The sequence below is a fragment of the Musca domestica genome, unplaced genomic scaffold, assembly GCF_030504385.1.
Source record: "Musca domestica strain aabys unplaced genomic scaffold, Musca_domestica.polishedcontigs.V.1.1 5, whole genome shotgun sequence".
NCBI classification, from domain to species: domain Eukaryota; kingdom Metazoa; phylum Arthropoda; class Insecta; order Diptera; family Muscidae; genus Musca; species Musca domestica.
In genome coordinates this window covers 2,655,529-2,676,779 of record NW_026712346.1, presented here as the reverse complement: position 1 = coordinate 2,676,779, position 21,251 = coordinate 2,655,529, and the positions used below count along the sequence as shown (strand labels likewise).

Here is a 21,251-nt window from a genome sequence, read left to right as displayed (position 1 = left end):
CCGTTGAGAATGACTTTATTTGAGTGTTTTTCCTAAACGCGCGAAGAGGCTTTAACAAAGGATTTATTTGGAAAAATCCGCTCCATTGCCACGGGAATATAACCGGAGAATGCAGGAACAGCCACCTTCATTCCAAATGCCCTCTGTCAAGCAATAATTTTTCGTTGCAGTATCATTTGAATTTTACGTAAGGTAGATGGCATTTGCCCCGCCCATCCGCGAATATTGCCCATCCGTAACCTGAAAAGAGATCCATTAACGAATGTATTATGCGTTTGAAAGGTAAGTTAATATTTGTGAGATGGTGTTAGCGGGAGAATCAAATTGTAAGACATGTCGGTTCGTTTGTCAGTTGAATTTTAATTTTATTGAGAAAAAAATATATTACTTAAGTGCTAAGATAAAACATATCTCAAAGGGCGGTTTAATTTTATGCTTCTGCCTAAGATTACAACACTTGACATTTCTAATTCTTATGCAAAGGCCTAACACAACACACAATTGTCGTGATCTATATTTACTCCCCAGCTGAGGGCATGTTTATGTGAGAATATTCTTTATTATCAATGCGTCTCCAGCAGCATTAAAGTTTATCATCCCTTGTGTTCATATCATACATGCGCACACATCTACAAGCAGTTTTTATTAGGTTTTATACATTTATTAGCAAATATGAAACCATCAAATTTTGTAATTCAATCCAAGAAACCATGAAGTAAACATAAGTGAGAAATTTAACACTACATGCTTAAGGACTATTGTGGTCTCCATAAATCCAAATCAAGAAGTCAGAAGAAACTAATAAAAGTAAAGAAAAAACAAATAATTTTTTTTTTAATTTATAATTATTTAATTTTAAAAGATGAACTTACCACGCATTTCTTCCATTGTTGACAACTTCTACTACTCGCAACAAAATTTATAATCATTGAAACGAATTACCATTTCAAAAAAATTTTTTTTGATGTTTGGTATGCATTTCCGCGTGGGATTGTCGGATATATTTTCCGTTGATAGTTGAAGGGGATTTCCACTAAAATTAATATATCATTGGTAATAAGAGTTAGGTTAATGGGCTGGGTTTTGTGTAGACAATATCTAAGGTAATCAAAAAACAGTTTCCATCTAGGATAAAAGTAATCTTCGACAACACCGGACCACTGCTTTGTTGCGTAATCTGCTATTTCTCCATTTGGTCCCCATAGTGTTATTTGGTTACGAGCGTTGAACTCAAAAATTAGTTTTTCTCTCACATTCGTCGACAAACTATGAGAACCTCCAATCCAATTTCCTAGCAAAAATGCTTTATTTGTTGATAAAATATTTTCCAAATCAAATAAGATAGTCAACATAGTGTCGGTTAAGTCTTCAAACTCAACATAATTTCTCTTTTTAAACGCGTCTATCATTTTCTTATATAATTGCCCGAATTTTATTTGTAAGTACTGCCTAGTTATGTCGACTAAATCGTGTTCATATTCGTTGATGTGACTATGAGGAATGTCGCATTTAGATTTAAGTATGTGGGACCATGCCTCATAGATATCTGAAATGTTGTACCACATAGAATCATCAAGATGTATAGATGGGCGACGCGCAATTATATATTTTCCATGTATTTTCTTTAATCCATTGTATGAATAAACTGATCGTCTTAATAGCTGCCAAGCTTGGTGCAAATAGTGTGTGTGGGTGCCATATCGTGAATCAGAATAAAGATTAAACCACTCTGTTAGATTATATTGATCTTTTTCCCAACCCCTTTCCAATGCTAGTGCATACATTACATAATTTTGATTAATGCCTTCGGGTGTAATGCCTACACCCACCATGGAGTTATTGGCTTTTGATTGGGCATGACTTATATCTTTGTTGACTTTTTCAGACGAACCATGCATCCCCAAAGTACCTCCGAAATTATGGAGCATGCACCAAATAAAAGGTTGTCCATAAAAAAAAAATGTTTTTTCATACAGCGGGAATTGTTCACTCTGCAAATCCAATACTAGTAACGAACCTCTTGGTACAGCCGTTAAGAATGCCTTTATTTGAGTGTTTTTCCAAAATGCGTTGTTATTAAACATCCAACTCTGCAGAAGCCAAACTGCATGGTGATCAAGAGCATGCATTGCCTCGAATATATATTTAGCAGTATTTTTTAAATATTCAGGATCGGAAGATTGTGGCTTCATTTCATTAAATGGGTCGGTGAAATATATGTGATCCGTGCCATAAGTAGATATTATTTTTTTTAAAAATGAATCCGAAATTTCACGAAATAACGGCTCAAAAGGTTTTATAAATAAGGAGCAACAGTAATTATCAGAAAAGTTATTCCAAGAAGAGGCTTTAACAAAGGATTTATTTGGAAAAATCCGCTCCATTGCCACGGGAATATAACCGGAGAATGCAGGAACAGCCACCTTCATTCCAAAAGCCCTCTGTCTAGCAATAATTTTTCGTTGCAGTATCATTTGAATTTTACGTAAGGTAGATGGCATTTGCCCCGCCCATCCGCGAATATTGCCCATCCGTAACCTGAAAAGAGATCCATTAACGAATGTATTATGCGTTTGAAAAGTAAGTTGATATTTGTGACATGGTTAAATGAAATATGGTACGTAAACAAGTAAAAAAACATTAAGTTCGGACTGGGGTAACATTCTATAACCTTTAGAATGCCTAAAAGTAAGCATTTTGATATTTTTTATTCGCATTTGTAACACAAAAGTCTTTTTAGGCCAAAACAGCATTACATAGTAAACATCTCCGAATAAAAACAAGCAAAGAACGGCTAAAAATCAGGCGGGACCTTATACTTTACACCACTTTGCATATTTATTACGACTAAACGTTTCTATGGTGAATTTAGTGATTTCACATTTCTTAGGCACAGTAAAACTGAAATTGGATGAAGACATGTATAGGAGATATATCCAAATCTGAACCGATCTCTATAAAATTAAGCAGACGTATTTCTTTGCTGAATCTGAAAGCTGGTATAATACTGGTTGTACAAAATACTTTGTACATACTTTTGAGTGCGGTTGAGGCGCTGGGAAAATGTAGCAATAAAAAATAAATGTTCTAAAATTAAATATTTCCCAGCCGCCATAAAATATCACATGTGAAGAATTCGGTGATCTTGTGCGCTGACGCATACGATAATGCGTTAGATAATAAAGGTTATGACCCACACGCACACATATGTCAGTAGATGCACAAGACCACTTGAATGAGATGTCAAGTAGCCCTGCAATGTTCTCCATTCAATATTAGATTAGATAAGAACAATTGTGTGGCTGCGACTAGGTTAAGTTAGATTACTTTCAGTAGTACGTAAGGGAAATATTTTTGAAATAAAACTAGAATTGAAATAGCACCCTAACGAAGCGGTCGTGTTTCTTTTCTCACCGAACACAGAATAGAGTTGACAATCGAAGAGGGAGATTGGACTCTATTCTACTTTACACTGGTATTTCTGAGCTAGATTCGTCATATTTCAGTGAATATCGTTGTTACAGAGTGCATAATGACTGTTGTGAAAGACAAAAATAACAAATTAGATTAAACGTTTATATGGGAGATATAGCCCTATCTACAATTTCCACCTAATTTGACCCAATTATTTCTATGTTAAATTTGTCGTATAAGCTCAATTTCATCCTATTTGGGCTAATGTTACACATTTGGGGCAATAGATGCGACCTGTACTTTGTTTACAAAAATACATGGACATACGGACATGTATAAATCGACTTATTATGTGATTCTGTGCAGATCATCAAAAGGAGTTATGTCTATATCTAGCTTCCTTCTCCATGTTACAAACAAATGCATAAAGACTTAATACCCAGACTATAGTGTGGTGTAGGGTATAAACTCAAGTGGTTTTTCATCCACGCTTACTGACCTCGATTTAATTTTATCTAACACAACTACAACATACTTGCTTCTCGCGCACTCAAATGAGTGTACATTACTAACATCTTTAATGTCAACATAAATCACTGCAACCACACCAGTACCACCATCTAATGCAAAATTGTTCAGCGCATCCACATCACCGCCATAAATTGCACTATCAACACCGTCATAATATGCACCTCTCTTCCAATCAAGGATTTAGCCCTGTTGATATTTTCTAAAAATACTCCAGTTTTCATCAGCGCTATTCCATTGAAAAGCTTAATATGGCACACCTCTTAAGGACTGAGCGAATACAATTTCTCTGTTATTCATCCATTTAAGTACATATAGAAATAGTTCTTCAATCAATTGGCAGTGACGTCACTAGTTGAGTAGAATACGGATGTGTCAAATTTACTCAAAGTTTGTTGTAAGCCGTTCCAGTTTATACTATTATAATCCTTGTACTCTACTACTTCGTTCAAAGTTCTCATATTGATTTCAAAAGAAGCAAAAATTAAAGAATGATGTAATGAAGGGACATTGTGCTTGATTACAATAATGTGGTTTCAACTGTCACTCGTTAGCATAAAGTCAATCAATGAAAAGGAGGCATAAGCCACATTAAAATATGTCGGTAGTGAGTTATATAACCTAGAATACATAGAACGCATTAAACTACTCGTAAAGGCCAGCCACAAGACGAATTGTATGAATTATGCTTTTTTCGACACCTTGACTTTGTCTACTCAATCATGTACTATGTATTTAGGCAGTGACAACCAACAACATCCCCCATTTTGATTCATGTGTGCCATTGTCTAAGGTTCGATTGTGGCAGGGCTGACTCTAATATTTGCATGTTGTTCTCTATAAGTGCATGGTGTCGACGATGACATCGAACCATGTCATCGTCATAATAGTGTGTCATTTGTGAACGTTTGTCTAAATTGACAGTGTGTATGTGTTACTTTCGACGGTGAGGATGTGTTTTTGTGTGTGCTTTAATTTTGAAGTAATAAACACCGCGTAAATATAAAAAAGAATACCAAACCAATAATTAAACAAGTTAAAAAGCAGTAAGTTCGGCCGGGACGAACTTTGAATATCCTCCACAATTTGGAACAAATTTGGAAAATTTCAAATAATAAAGTCCTTAAAAAATTCTGTAAAAATGTTAAAAATACCGAATATAGCCTTTATATTGGGGTCTATACGACGTTTACCTACATAGGCCTTGTTTGTCATAAGCCATTACCATATTCAAATTCGAAACTTGAAATAAACGGTGAATAATGTAGCTAAAATCATCAAAATATCGTATATAGGGAGGTACCGTTATATCGGAGCTGTGCGAAGACCTGGACCAGCATAGACAATTTTCTGTCACAGGCTATAGCATCTATTACGAACGTCAAATACGACATCTCAAAAAATTTCGGTGTGTATTGTACCTACCGAATATAGGGAGGTACTGATATATGGGGCCTATACGAAGACTTGTACCGGCATAGACAGTTTTCTGTCACAGACTGTACTTTCCATTACGCACTCTAAATACCTAATTTGAAACAATTCCGGTGAATAATGGCGCTAAAATCATAAAAATACCGAATTTTGGGAGGTACTGTTATATGGAGGCTATAAGAAGACATGAACCTGCACAGACAATTTTCTATCATAGGCTGTAGTATCCAATAGACTGTAGTTCCGGTGAAAAATGTCGCTAAAATCATCAAAATACCGAATATCGGGGCGTACGGTATATGGGGGCTATATGAAGACATGGACCTACATGGCTCATTTTTATATCCTCCACCAAAAAAGGTATGGAGGGTATCTTAAGTTCGTCATTTCGTTTGTAACTCATCGAAATAATCATTTTAGACCCAACAAAATATATATATTCTTCATCAGCGTAAAATTCTAAGACGATTTAGCCCTGTCCGTCCGTTTGTCCGTCTGTCCTTCAGTTGTAATCACGCAACAGTCTAAACGAATTAAGATAGGAAGCTAAAATTTTGCACAGATCTCTCTTATGTCTGCAGGCAGGTCAAGTTCGAAGATGGGGTATATCGGTTCACGATATCGTATAGCCCCCATATAATGGTACCCCCGATATTCGGTATTTTGACGATTTTACCCACATCTTTCAACGGAATTGTCTGAAAATCCACACAAGGAGTTCCTTGTGGGTACTTTATACCTCGGCAGAGAAATATCTATATAGGTCCACGATATCGTATAGCCCCCATATAACGGTACCCCCGATATTTGGTATTTTGATTATTTTATCCACATTTTTCAATGAAATTGTCTGAAATTCCACAAAAGGAGTCCCATGTGGGCATTTTAGCCCCTCAAAAAGAAATGTCTAGATAGGTCCACGATATCGTATATCCCCCATATAACTGTACCCCCCGATATTCGGTATTTTGATGATGTTAGCCACATTTTTCAATGGAATTGTCTTAAAATCCACACAAATAGTTCCTTGTGAGTACTTTACCCCCTGAGAGAGAGTTGTCTTTACAGGTCCACGATATCGTATATCCACCATATAACGGTACCCCCCGATATTCGGTATTTTGATGATTTTACCCACATTTTCCAACGGAATTGTCTGAAAATCCGCACAAGGAGTTCCTTGTGGGTACTTTATACCTCGGCAGAGAATTATCTATATAGGTTAACGATATCGTATATCCCCCATATAACGGTACCCCCCGATATTCGGTATTTTTATGATTTTACCCACATTTTTTATAGGAAATGTCTGAAAATCCACACAAGGAGTTCCTTGTAGGTACTTTATGCCTCGACAGAGAATTATCTATATAGGTCCACGATATCGTATAGCCCTTATATAACGGTACCCCCGATATTCGGTATTTTGATGTTTTTAGCCATATTTTTCAACGGAATGGTCACAAGGGATTCTTTGTACACAAGGTGTTCTTTGTGGGCACTTTACCCCCCGACAGAGAATTCTATATATAGGTTAACGATTACGTATAGCCCCCATATAACGGTACCCCGCGATATTCGGTATTTTGATAATTTTAGCCACATTTTCCAATCGTATTGCCTGAAAATTCACACACGGAGTTCTTTGTGAGCACTTTACCCCTGAAACGGAATTGCCTATATAGGTCCACAATATCGTATATCCCCCATATAACAGTACTACCCTATATTCGGTATTTTGATGATTTTACCCACAGTTTTCAACGGAATTGTCTGATAATCCACACAAGGAGTTCTTTGTGAGTACTTTACTCCCTGAAAGAGAGTTGTCTGTATAGGTCCACGATATCGTATATCCCCCATATAACGGTACCCTCTGATATTCGGTATTTTGATGATTTCAGCCACATTTTTCAACAGAATTGTCTGAAATTAGACACAAGGCGTTCTTTGTGAACACTTTACCCCCTGACATAGAGTTCTCTATATAGGTTAACGATATCGTGTAGCCCCCATATAACGGTACCCCCGTTATTCGGTATTTTGATGATTTTTGCTATATATTCCAATGGTATTCTCTGAAAATCCACACATGGATTTTTTTGTGAGCACTTAAACCCCTGAAAAGTATTTGTCTATATAGGTCCACAATATCGTATATCCCCCATATAACGGTACCCCCGATATTCGGGGTTTTGATGATTTTAGCCACATTTCCCAATGGAATTATCTGATAATCCACACAAGGAGTTCCTTGTGAGTACTTTACCCCCAGACATAGATTTGTCTATATAGGTCCACAATAGCGTATATCACCCCATATATCGGCACCTTCCGATATTATTTATTTTAAAGATTTTAACAGAATTTTCAATGGATTTTATTTTTTTGAATATTTTTTAATTCATTCCAAATGGTGGAGGGTATTCAAAGTTCGGTCCGGCCGAAATTACTGCTTTTTTACTTGTTTGACTTAGGATGTAGTATCTATTACGAACTTCAAATACCAAATTTGAAACGATTCCGGTAAACAATGTCGCTAAAATCATCAAAATACTGAATATCGGGGGTACCGTTATATGGGGGCTACACGAAGACGTGGATCTGCACAGATAATTTTCTGTCTTAGGCTGTAGTGTCCATTACGAACTTTAAATGCCAAATTTGAAACAATTCCGGCGAATAATGTCGCTAAAATCTTCAAAATACCGAATATCGGGAGGTACCGTTATATAGGGGCCATATGATAACTTGGACCTACATGGCCCATTTACGAACATAACCTGCCTACTGGCAAAATATACATGTGTGCAAAATTTTAGCCTTCCATCTCAATTTGTTCGAAAGATAGCGTGATTATCGTCTTAGAATTTTACGCTGATCAAGAATATATATACTTTGTTGGGTCTGACATGAGTATTTCGAGGAGTTACAAACGGAATGACAAAATTAATATACCCTCCATAGTATGGTGGAGGGTATAAAAATGGTAAATATACGTGACAATCCCAATTATACGTGAATTTAAGTAGCACTCATTTTCATTTACTCCTCAGTACTGGAGGCGAAAATGTATGAAATCATAATCAAAATAAGAAAAACCAAACCATGTTTTTATTATTAAGAAAAAAAAAAACGTTAGTTCGCGTAGCTGGTTGAATGATCCAGGAAGAGAATATCTCTGGACCCGAGAAAAAGGTATTAGCACAAATTGTAGCATTTTGAAAAAGTCAGAATGTTAGCAATAATCCTCTCCGCTTCTTGCACCCGGAATTTCGGGTCAAAATTCTGGGGTCCCGGGTCCGTCCGAAGAAAAGCGTAGAAAAGTTGCACAGATATGTGCTTTTCATGCAACAAATTGTCGACGACCCCCCCTAAGTGAAGCCGAACTTTTAAGTATATCATTGAAGGCTTGAGAGACAAATCATCTGCAGTATCAATTTTTTACAACGTAACAACTGTAGGCGAATTCAAGAAAATGATATCCAAATACGAAAATATACTGGAATATAGACGCACCCAAACAGCAGAAAGTGGTAAGCCAGCAGATCCATTGAGTACAGTACGTTGTTACAATTGTTCGGAGCATAGACGGTATGCAATATGGTTCCTGTTTCAAATGAGGCAAGTTTGTTCATCTTCGGGGACAGTAACTGTAGCAGCCGCTCCGGATGATTGATGATGATTCGATCATTGTAGCCGAGAGGGCGAGAAAAAAGTATTTCAGAATATATAGGGCTGGACGGATTGAAATTGAAAACTGGTTTCTGTTGAAAATTGCGGAAAACTTAAAATCTAAATTTGAATATTTGTGCGATAACGCCCCTTGTGATTTGGTGCTAGGGCGAGATTTCTTAAGCTTTTCTGTATCTTTTTGTTGTAAAAGTATTAGGGCGGATCCCAATGAACTAGTTGAAAATGCCGGTAATGGTTTTTGTAAAATAAATTTGAGTTTGGACCCTAAAAATGAATTCAATTCAGGGCCGACAAAAATAAAAATGATATATTCGCAGGTGGATGATGGGGAGCAGGAATGGGGAAAATATATGTGTCAGACAATGTGTAATATTGAGGTTGAAGACGAAAAATGTAAAATGGTTGTTATCCCAAGGTTGGGAGTACAAGAAAGTTATCAAATTCGTACAGTAGTAAAGATTAATTATTTTCACAAATTTCGTGAGGATTCTGAGTCTTCCGATTTTACAGATTTAATTTCAGTGAATTTTGGTAACACCCCTTATTGTGCACCTAGAAGGATATCTTTTTCCGAAAACAGGAGGTTAATTAAATAATTTCAGACTTTCATAAGAAAGGGAATTTACCTGTGATTCCTGCGAAATATACATAGTTTGTAGTCCTGAATGGACAACACGAGATTCTTAAGAGTGGAAAAGCCATTCTCAGCGCTTATAACGGGAATTTTCAGGATTTTTTTGATCGAAATTAGATTGTGATATATTGTCCATATATCACAATCTAATTTCGATCAAAAAAATCTTCGGAAAACATTAGATGAGTATATGATACTGTTAGAAAAATTTAGAGCGTTTACCGAAATACGGACGGAGTTTCAGAAATGCTAATTTGCTTACTCCGAGATAGAGTATTTGAGGTACAAAGTGTCTAAATAGGGGATTAAACTATCAAATAACCATGTAGAAGCCATAAAAGCGTATACAGAGCGAAGGAACATAAAGAAATGCAAACATTTGCAGGTCTATATTTATATTTTAGAAAATTTGTGAAAGATTTTATATGCCATTATATGACATGTACAAAGAAGGTGTCAAATATGACTTTTCCGATGAATGTAAGCATGCTTTTGAGACCCTTAAGGGATATTTGACTTCCAGTGCCAGAAAGACGGATTTTTTATCCAGCCACTTATTTTCCAAAAAGTACAACAGATGCCGAAACTCGATACCATAGTTTTGAAGTAGAATGGATATGCATTGATAGGACTACCATGAAAATAGAAAGCCATTCAGATATTTGAATTCATCTTAATTAGTAAAGAAAAATTTTCCAATATAACGGTAAATTATGTAAGAAGCTCAACATCTTATGTTGTTGTTTCTTATTTCATCATTCTCCATTAACCAATCTAATTCTGTGATATTTGCTTCCTGATCGGTTGACATGGGACCGAAAAATGTTTAGCCGAAAATATTATCCTGAACGTAGGGAAGCCGCTCTTTGCGTATATACGCTTAGTACCACCATATAATATAAGAACGTTGTAGGCAATAGAAGGATCTATCCCTCTTACTATATCTCTTCAACAACTTCTCGGGACATTAGAGTTTACAAGATTCGCTTAACTCCTTTTTACATATATATCTTTGGACGGTGTATGAGCGCTCACGCTATCATCTAAGCCATGTTTGGTTTGGACTCATCGCAGGATGTAGTAGTGTGTGATGACCGCATCTGCATTACGTGCAACATTCCGAGACAGAGTTCCATTTTAGCTCCGGAAACATTTACAGAACGCATAGTCGCAATTAAAGAAACTGAAGAGCCGAATAACCTATCAAAAGGTGATGCTAACAAACTACCTTCTACAGGACAGGAGATTAAAAATAATGAATTAATCCCTAAAAAATTACAAAGCGAAATATCTCTTATAATAATTAGTAACGTTTTCAAAGTATTTGAGCGTCTGACAAAACAGTACTTTCGGAGTTCTTAACTTGGCATCAGTGAATGAAGAAAAATTAGGTGAAATGAGTTCTTACAGTCTGTTATTGTAAAAATCATTCGAATCGTTGAAATTTAAATGCATTTGTTTTACTTTGTGTGTTTATAAAACTTAAAAATTGTCATCCATTTCAGAAAGATTTGATATTTCAGTGTTTTCATAACCATTATTTTGTTAATTGTTTATTTAATTTTGGCAGCTGTGGTGATTGTGGCAACCGTTATAATTATCCCAAAAACTTGTAAAATGAAATTGAAAAAACTTAAAAGAAAATTTGAAGAATATGATCCTGCATATGATCCTGATGCACCGACAAAATATTGATGTGTTTCTTTAAAAAACAGACAATTTTTAAAGGTTTCTGATTCAAAACCGATCAGGGAAGAACGATCGCTGAGCAAGAAGAAGCAATACGCTAAATGACTGAATAATTAGCAACGCCTAAGTATCGCCTGCTGGATTTTTTATTATTATTATTATTATTATTATTATTATTATTATTATTATTATTATTATTATTATTATTATTATTATTATTATTATTATTATTATTATTATATTTATTATTATTATTATTATTATTATTATTATTATTATTATTATTATTATTATTATTATTATTATATGGCTCAACAATATTTATAACCGAATTAGGCGCTAATTACTCCTTTATCAACTTTAAGACAATTCGAATTAATAATAAGCATTTTATCAATAGGTGTTCAGAGAACATCGATAAAAGGTTAAGAAACATTCTCATGTGATCGTTTGACTTAATTTTTGAACGATCTAAAAATAATAATATTAGAACAAGAAACCATATGTAAGCAATTCAGCGGCCTTGTAGCTCTGCGGCAGCTCAGATAGTAATCTATTTTTAACGATTAGAAATTCCAAGCGGCCATAAAATCTATTTGTGTGCACTGATAATAAAGGATCGATAAAGTCCACACATACATAGAGAGATGCGCTCATTAGGTAGGACGCACTTAAGTGTTGGGACACAAGATCCATCCTAGCGTGCCCTTAGAATAGATAAGAAAGATTGTGTGTCTGCGATTAGGTTAAGTCACAATAGTTTACGTAGCACTTAAGTAAGAAATATTCTTTAATAAAACACATTTGAAAATACATTATAACCGACCGGTTGTGTGTTTTTTTTTTCTCCGCTAACATTGGTCCTTCGAAAAAGAAAGAACAATTTTTTGAACTAGCAACAAAAAAAAAAGAAATAGATAGTATTAAAAGCAAGAGCTAAGGGGCAAAATATCAAAAAAAAAAAAAAGACCTAAGGGGCAAAATAAAAAAAGACCTAAAGGGCAAAATACAAAAAAAAAAAAGACCTATCTAATCAAAATTGAAAATTTGGGTATGGCAACCATATAACAGTACGTATAGAACATATGCAAACTTTCTCAATTTTTTCGGTTTTTGCAAAAAGAATTTTCAATTCCAAAAGGAATTCTGAAACAATTTTACACAAATAGAATAGTCAAGTAATAGAACAGTCAATTTTTTCAGTTCCGCCATTTTTCTCAAAAATGACAACTTTTTCAATGTAATTACAAATAACCAAAAGAAATTTGAGTCAAATCGGCCCAGGCGTTCTCAACTGATGTCTTACTATACTTTTTCAATTTTTTTACATAACATTTTAAAGAAGTAGGTGTGGCCAGTTCCTCTGACCCCAAACAAATCCCTAGGTTCGGAGGGAGAGAGTCAAGATTACGTAGTATACTAACTATGGAAGATATAAGATATCTTCATGATTTTGGAAAATATTAGGATTTTAGATAAATCGAAAAAATCGCAAATTTGGGCGTGGTCACTTTTTCTTTGCATAAAAACTTGAATCGGGGTAGGACGAACATTTAAAAAAAAAAATATCCAAATAGTTCCAGCCCTTCTCATTTGATTCAATTACCAACGAACAGCAATTGGTTTATATAAAGATTAAAAATTAGGCGTGGTAAGTTCCTCAGCCCCAAATGAATACCTAGGATTGGAGGACAACAGTATTTATATAATTTTAAAACCGATATCTTCATTATTTGGCAAATATAATGACTTTAGATAAATCGAAATAGTTATTTAAATTAAATAATTATTTAAAAACCTAACCTATGCAAATCGGTTCATCTGTTCTCAACAGCGTTCATTACCAATGAATAACAATTGATTTATATATATATAGGTATAAAATTCCTAATAATGAAGTTGTTGAACCGATTATTGAAATTACATGTGATGCTGTATAAGCATCAGGGTAGTCAGAATATCGTCGAGGTATTCCAGCTAACCCTAGGAAGTGGTGAGGGAAGAATGTTAAATTTACTCCAATAAATGTAATAACAAATCGACTTTTTAAAAGCTTATTATTTAGAGTTAATACAGTAAATAAAGGATATCAATATACAAATTCTGCTATAATAGCAAAAACTGCTTCTATAGAAAGTACATAATGGAAATGAGTAACTACATAATATGTGTCATGTAAAATAATATGAACAGATGAGTTAGCTAATACTACTCCTGTTAAACCTTTTATCAATGGTTTATGCATGCCAGTCCGTCCATGCATTTCTGTAAACAAAGTACAGGTCGCAATTATTGTCCGATACAGATGAAATTTTACACAAATCATTTGTTTGGACCCAAGGACGAACCCTATTGCAATTGGAGATAATCGGTCAAAATGTAGATATGGCTCCCATATATATCTTCGTCCAATTTACACCAAACGTGTAATATCAGCCCTAATAGTATGAAATTGTGTACATACGATCAAATTAGGCCTAAAAATAAGTATGCCATTTTGATCGAAATCAGTTCAGATATAGCTATAGCTCCAGTATATATATAGTTTTTATCCGATTTGTTATTTTTGTCCTCCGCTACCGTAATATGCACTCTATGATAACAATGTTTGGGGAAATAAAGCTCAGAAATACCTCTACTAAATTTTTTCGTTATCGTGTCTAATTTGGATATAGTTCCCATATATGCCATTTATTGTGCACCAAACGTGTATTATTAGACCAAATGCGATGGAATTTGGCACTTAATTGAGTCTAGAAGGTAGTAAGTCAAATTTGGTGAAGATCGGTTCAGATATAGCTATAGCTGCCATATATATTGTTCATCCGATTTGTTATATTTGTTCCCCACAGCTTTAATATGCACTCCGTAACAACGATATTCAGGACAATATATCAAATACAGCACCAAATGGGCAATACAAATCCCATTTATAAAATTCAAATTCTTCGGCATATTTAGTCCTTTGAACTTTAAATTATAATTATAATCATAGCTTGTGTTATATAATTATCCCATAAAAACTTTAAATCGTTATATGAAAATCTACTAAATATGCAAATTGGTGTAGGGTATCATAGAGTCGGTCCGCCCGGCATTAAGACTTTCTTTACTGGTTTTGCTTTGGATTAATATTCATCTTTTAATTAATTATATATTTATTGATATATGGATAGAGACCTCGATTAATATCTATCTATCTATTATTTAATTAAAAATTTTATATATATAGATGTACAACAAATATAGTATATAGACTAAATTTCAGATTTTGTAACGCTTAATATAAAAATAGAGACCCATTATTGTATAAAACCCATTTTATTAAAACATGAGAAATGAATTTTAAAAAATAACTCTAAAGGAAAGTTAATTTTTTTTTAAATTTTTAAAATATTTATAATAATATAATACTTATATATATATATATATATATATATATATATATATATATATATATATATATATATATATAAATATATGCCGGCCGTACATTTGGTCTTAAATGCATATTTTTTGAAGCACAACAAATCACAGATATGACTTCCTCGTAGACCCCATAAAGTATTTATATTCATAAAATTCTAAGTCGATTTAACGATGCCCGTCTGTTTGTCTGTTAAAATCACGATACACAACACATTATTTGACGTAGAGCGTCAAAATTTAGCAGAATAATTTGTATTGTGCCTAGGATGGTTGGTATTGAAAATAAGATATATCCGTCCACGTTTTGGTATAGTCCCCATATAAAGGTACCTCGTGATATTCGTTATTTTGATGATTTTTGCCACATGTTTTCACGGATTTGTCTAAAAATTGGTATTTGTTAGTCATAATGGGTTCTAGCTCCGGTGGGGTAACATTGTATGTATAGGTCCACGTTTTGGTATAGCTCCCATATAATGGTCCCTCCAGATATTCGGTATTTTGATAATTTTTTTCACATTTCTTGGCGGATTTGTTTAAAAATTGGTATTTTTGTGTGCTAATGGGTTATAGCTCCGTTGTCGAAATATTTTATGTATAGGTTCACGTTTTTGTATAGCCCCATATAGTGGTACCTCCCGATATTCAATATTTTTATGATTTTGCGACATTTTTCCACGAATATGTGTAAAAATTGGTATTTGTGGTACACAATGGGTTCTAATGTCTACTTTAACCTAAGGTGGAGGATATTAAAAGTTTAGCTCGGCCGAACTTCAAGTTTTTCTAGTTGTTATAATAAGTAAAGACTCCATCAGAATTCCTGAATGGAAATAAATATTCATGGCAAATATTATAATAGATGGTTACCTACCCTCGGTGTTAGATATTTTGAATAGCCTTATCTTATTTTTAAGCAAAAGGCTTTAATTCGAGTGTTAAAAAACTATATGATTTGGAACATTTACAATAGCCTCATGTGAAAACACAGCTCAATTTTCTGTATTATAAAGAGCTTAGCAACTTTTCCATTCAAATTAGCTGTAATTTGGAATTTGTATTTCCAACGTTAAAAATACCGTGCTACGTGGTATTTAGGTTTGTCCACCTCATAATTGAGGGCAGAAAGATTTCAGAAAAGTCAAAGATAATTACTCATTTACACCCATTACCGTAAGATGGGATTTATTTTTTTGTCATTTAAATTGTGCGTTGGAGATCCCATAAAGCCCATATTTTTCAACGTAGTATAGTTCAATTAAATAAATGTTCGGTCCCGTGTTACTTTCTAATACTCGCATTTTTTCCTGTTTTTGCCACAATTTCCGACATAATGAGTCATAGTTTAACATTTCGGATTTAATTCATATAGACGTACATCGCAAATGTACGTTCCTAACCAATATTCCCTTGAGTGTTACAAATTCAGTGGAATACAAAATTTTCTTTTCTGACCACACAATGGTGTACACATAATTTGGGAACTATACTTAAACAAATGCCTATGTGGATAATTACCTGTAAGATGGTTCCCTGCCCCAGAATTGCCTCAATACAATTAACCTGCCTACTGGAAAAATAAACATGTGTGCAAAATTTTAGCCCTCTATCTATTAGTATTAATTAATGCATATTTATTAGGAATCCATATTGTTGAAACTCTTTATGTTCCAGTAGGACAAATCTTAACAGCAATTTATTTCTCTTATTTCTTATTTAATCATTTAGTAATCATTTAGTATGTTTAATCCACTGTAATAAATACAATAAAAAAATTTTAAACCCTACAAAATTAGTAAACAATTTAATGAAAATGGTAAACATCTTTTTCAAGCTAAATACATTAATTTATCATAACGAAATTGAGGTAAGGTCGCACGCACTCAAATGTATATAAAAAACTTAAACAAAAAGAAAATACATCACGGGCTAAAAATATTACACAAAATAATATTTTATAAATAAAATACTTGCATATTCGCCAAAAAATAATACAAATCCTCATCTTCTGTATTCCATTTTAAACTAATTCTGATTCTCCTTTAGTCCTTCCGACTAAATAACTGATATTTTTAAAATATTAATATATTATAACTTCCAAATAAAAAAATAAAACCCTGTAATATTAAAGCTAGTCTTACTTCATAAGGAATAGTTTGAGGTACAGTTCGTAAACCTCCTAATAAAGTATAATTAGAATCTGAAGATCAACCTCCAATTATTACAGTATATACTTCCAAACTTGTACAACATAAAAGAAATAATAAAACTAAACTAAAAGCAAACAAGTAAAAAAGCTGTAAGTTCGGCCGGGCCGAACTTTTAATACCCTCCACCATTTGGTATAAATTTGGCAATTTCCAAAAAAATAAATAAATAAAATAAAAAAAATTCTTTAAAAATTCTGTTAAAATCTTAAAAATACCGAATGTCTATACGACGACGTATACCTGCATAGGCAACTTTTGTCATAAGTTATTACAACATTTAAATGCGAAACTTGAAGAAAAATTTGTTTATAATGTAGCTAAAATCATCAAAATACCGAATATAGGGGGTACCGTTATATGGGGGCTATACGAAGACGTGGACCTGCACAGACAATTTTCTGGCATGGGCTGAAGTATCCATTACGAACTTCAAATGCGAAATTTAAAACAATCCCGGTAAATAATGTCGCTAAAATCATCAAAATACCGAATATCGGGGGGTACGGTATATGGGGGCTATACGAAGACGTGGACCTACATGGCCCATTTTCTGTTTTCTGCTGCAGTATCTATTACGAACTTCAAATACACAAATTTGGAACGGTTCCGTTAAATAATGTCGCTAAAATCATCAAAATACCGAATGTCGGGGGGTACCATTATATGGGGGCTATACGAAGACGTGGACCTGCACAGATAATTTTCTGTCTTAGGCTGTAGTATCCATTACGAACTTCAAATGCCAAATTTGAAACAATTCCGGTGAATAATGTCGCTAAAATCATCAAAATACCGAATATCGAGAGGTACCGTTATATGGGGGCTATATGAAAACTTGGACCTACATGACCCATTTACGAACTTAACCTGCCTACTGGCAAAATATACATGTGTGCAAAATTTTAGCCTTCTATCTCAATTTGTTCGAAAGATAGCGTGATTACAACAGACCGACAGACAGACAGACAGACAGACAGACAGACAGACAGACGGACAGACAGACAGACACACAGACAGACAGACGGACATGGCTAAATCGTCTTAGAATTTTACGCTGATCAAGAATATATATACTTTGTTGGGTCTGACGTGAGTATTTCGAGGAGTTACAAACGGAATGACAAAATTAATATACCCTCCATAGTATGGTGGAGGGTATAATAACGTTATAAATAAAGAAATACATATTCATACTAATAATGTAAAAATAGGAGAAAAACAATAAGAAATATAATCTGATAATAAAGGATAAGTTTGTTCCTTAGTAAATAATTTAATTGCATCACAAAAAGGTTGACGAATTTCTACAATTCCTACCTTATTAGGTCCTTTACGAATTTGAATGTAACTAAATACTTTTCGTTCTAAAACTGTCAAAAATGCAACTCTTACTAAAACACAAATTACTAATAATAAACTACCAGTAATAAATGTACTAAATAATTTATCAACAATAATAACTTTACAAAACAAACATATAAATTCTAACCTTGCACAAATGTGCTAAAATTGTAAATTAATAATATTCAATTATAAAAATAAAAATTTATCAAATATTACTCTCGTTCGTACGGAAATATTTATTTTTTTTAAAGATAGAAACCAACCTGGCTTTTTCTGGTTTGAACTCAGATCATGTAACAATTTAAAAGTCGAACAGACTTAACATTTTAGCGGCTACACCAAAATAAATCTCTTAATCAAACATCGAGGTCGCAATCTTTTTTATCGATATGAACTCTCCAAAAAATTACGCTGTTATCCCTAAACTAACTTAAATTTTTAATCATTAATAACGGATCAATTATTCATAAATTAATAATTTAATTAAGTAAAAGTTTTTTTTTTTTTAAATTGCAATATCACCCCAATAAAACTATCAATAATCACAACAAAAAAACCTACAAAATTATAATCACCTATATATAAAGATTTATAGGGTCTTCTCGTCGTGGACAGGTTAAACTTTTTAAAATTAAAAAAGACATGTTTTGTAAACAGACATACATTAATTTTGCAGAGTTCTTTATAAAAACTTTACATATAACCTTATTTATACATAAACATATACTAATTTTATCATTATTTTTTCATTTTCAAAATTAAAATGAATACCTTAATAAAAAATTAAAATTGAAATAAATAATTAACAGTTATAAAATATTTACAAACCTTTTGCAAATAATAACTATTTCTAAATCTATATTTATTATCTTATTTATATAATTTTAATAATTTGTTTTACAGCTTATTCCATAAAATATTAAAATAAAATTTTTATTTTATTAATTACACTAAGTAAATAATATAAAATCTCTGAACTAAATTTATTTCTTAAAGAAATATATACCTTTAAAAACGAATAACATTTCATTTCTAATATATTTCTAATATATTATTACAAATAATTTTGCCACATTATCTTTCATAATATATAAACTCGTTTAAAAACGAGAAAATTAGATACATATTTGTTATTTGATAATCCCTGATAAATAAATTACAATACATTACATTTTCTTTTAACATAATAATTTTTCAAATTATTTCAATTTTTTTCAAAATACTAATCCACTATATGTTAATTAATTTTTTCTTTATAAAATACTAAAACTTTTTTAATTATTTTTAATAAAATAGATAAAAAAACAATAAAAATTAATAAATAAAATCTAATCAATTTTTATTGATTTGCACAAAAATCTTTTCAATTTAAATGAAATGCTTTACTAAATAAGCTTACACTTTCATAAGATACACGTTCTAGTACATCTACTATGTTTCGATTTATCGTATCTTAGTAATAAGAGCGACGGGCGATGTGTACATATTTTAGAGCTAAAATTAAATTATTTATCTTAATATTACTACCAAATCCAACTTCAATAATCATTTAATATTTATATCCGTCTAAATATATTTATTGCAACCCATTTCTACTTAAATATAAGCTACACCTTGATCAGATATACTATCTTTTATAAAATTTTGAAAATTGACATTCTTGTAATAAGTTCTAATAACGACGGTATATTAACTAAACAAATTGTAGTAAGGTCCATCTTGCATTATCTATTACAGAACATGTCCCTCTGAATTCAGTAAAAAAACGCCAAATTTTTATATCCTCCACAATACAATGGAGGGTATATTAACTTTGTCATTCCGTTTGTAACTCCTCGAAATACTAATGCCAGACCAAACAAAGTATATATATTCTTGACCAGTGTAAAAGTCTAAGTCGATTTAGCGATGTCTGTCTGTTGTACTCACGTTATCTTTCGAACGAATTAAGATGGAAGGGTACAATTTGCACACATGTTTATTTTACCAGTAACAGGTTAAGTTCTTAAATGGGACACGTAGGTCCAAGTTTTCATATAGCCCCCCTATAACAGTACCTCCAAACAGACTTAACATTTTAACGGCTACACCAAAATAAATCTCTTAATCCAACATCGAGGCCGCAATCTTTTTTATCGATATGAACTCTCCAAAAAATTACGCTGTTATCCCTAAACTAACTTAAATTTTTAATCATTAATAACGGATCAATTATTCATAAATTAATAATTTAATTAAGTAAAAGTTTTTTTTTTTTTAAATTGCAATATCACCCCAATAAAACTATCAATAATCACAACAAAAAAACCCACAAAATTATAATCACCTATATATAAAGATTCATAGGGTCTTCTCGTCGTGGACAGGTTAGACTTTTTAAAATTAAAAAAGACATGTTTTTTATCTACTACAGAGTTCTTTATAAAAACTTTACATATAACCTTATTTATACATAAACATATACTAATTTTATCATTATTTTTTCATTTTCAAAATTAAAATGAATACCTTAATAAAAATATTCGGCATTTTCATGATTTTAGCGTCATTATTCGCCGGTGTAGTTTAAAATTACGTATCCAACCCAAAGTATTTATTTTGGGCAGAGGAACTGACCACGACTACTTTTTCTATATCTTTAAGAGAGGAAAATGTTTGTATGTTTGTTTGTTTGTAATTTATGGACTCGAAAACCGAAAATTCCTAAGTATACTACAACATCGCCTGAAATTAACATAAGTTTATAAATTATTGAAACTCCACTTGGAACTGGAGATATAGTACCAGAATCGGAGCTACCTCCCAAAATTTTAGATTTTAAATGCACATATCTATTGATCGATCACAGATACAGTCTACAAATTTGGTGTGCG

The 21,251-nt window shown here is 32.7% G+C and overlaps 1 protein-coding gene across 3 annotated transcripts in view; it reads right to left on the bottom strand.

Annotated features, from left to right (window-relative positions):
• Positions 1 to 340: 340 nt before the first annotated feature.
• LOC109611932 (uncharacterized) overlaps positions 341 to 21,251 on the bottom strand; it is a 147,923-nt gene continuing 127,012 nt past the window's right edge. For all 3 annotated transcript variants that reach the window (XR_009343349.1, XR_009343350.1, XR_009343351.1), the window contains exons 4-5: positions 873 to 2,538; positions 341 to 798 (exon numbers count right to left, since the gene is read on the bottom strand). The gene's annotated coding sequence lies outside the window, so the exon portion shown is untranslated. The remainder of the gene's footprint in view (positions 799 to 872; positions 2,539 to 21,251) is intronic.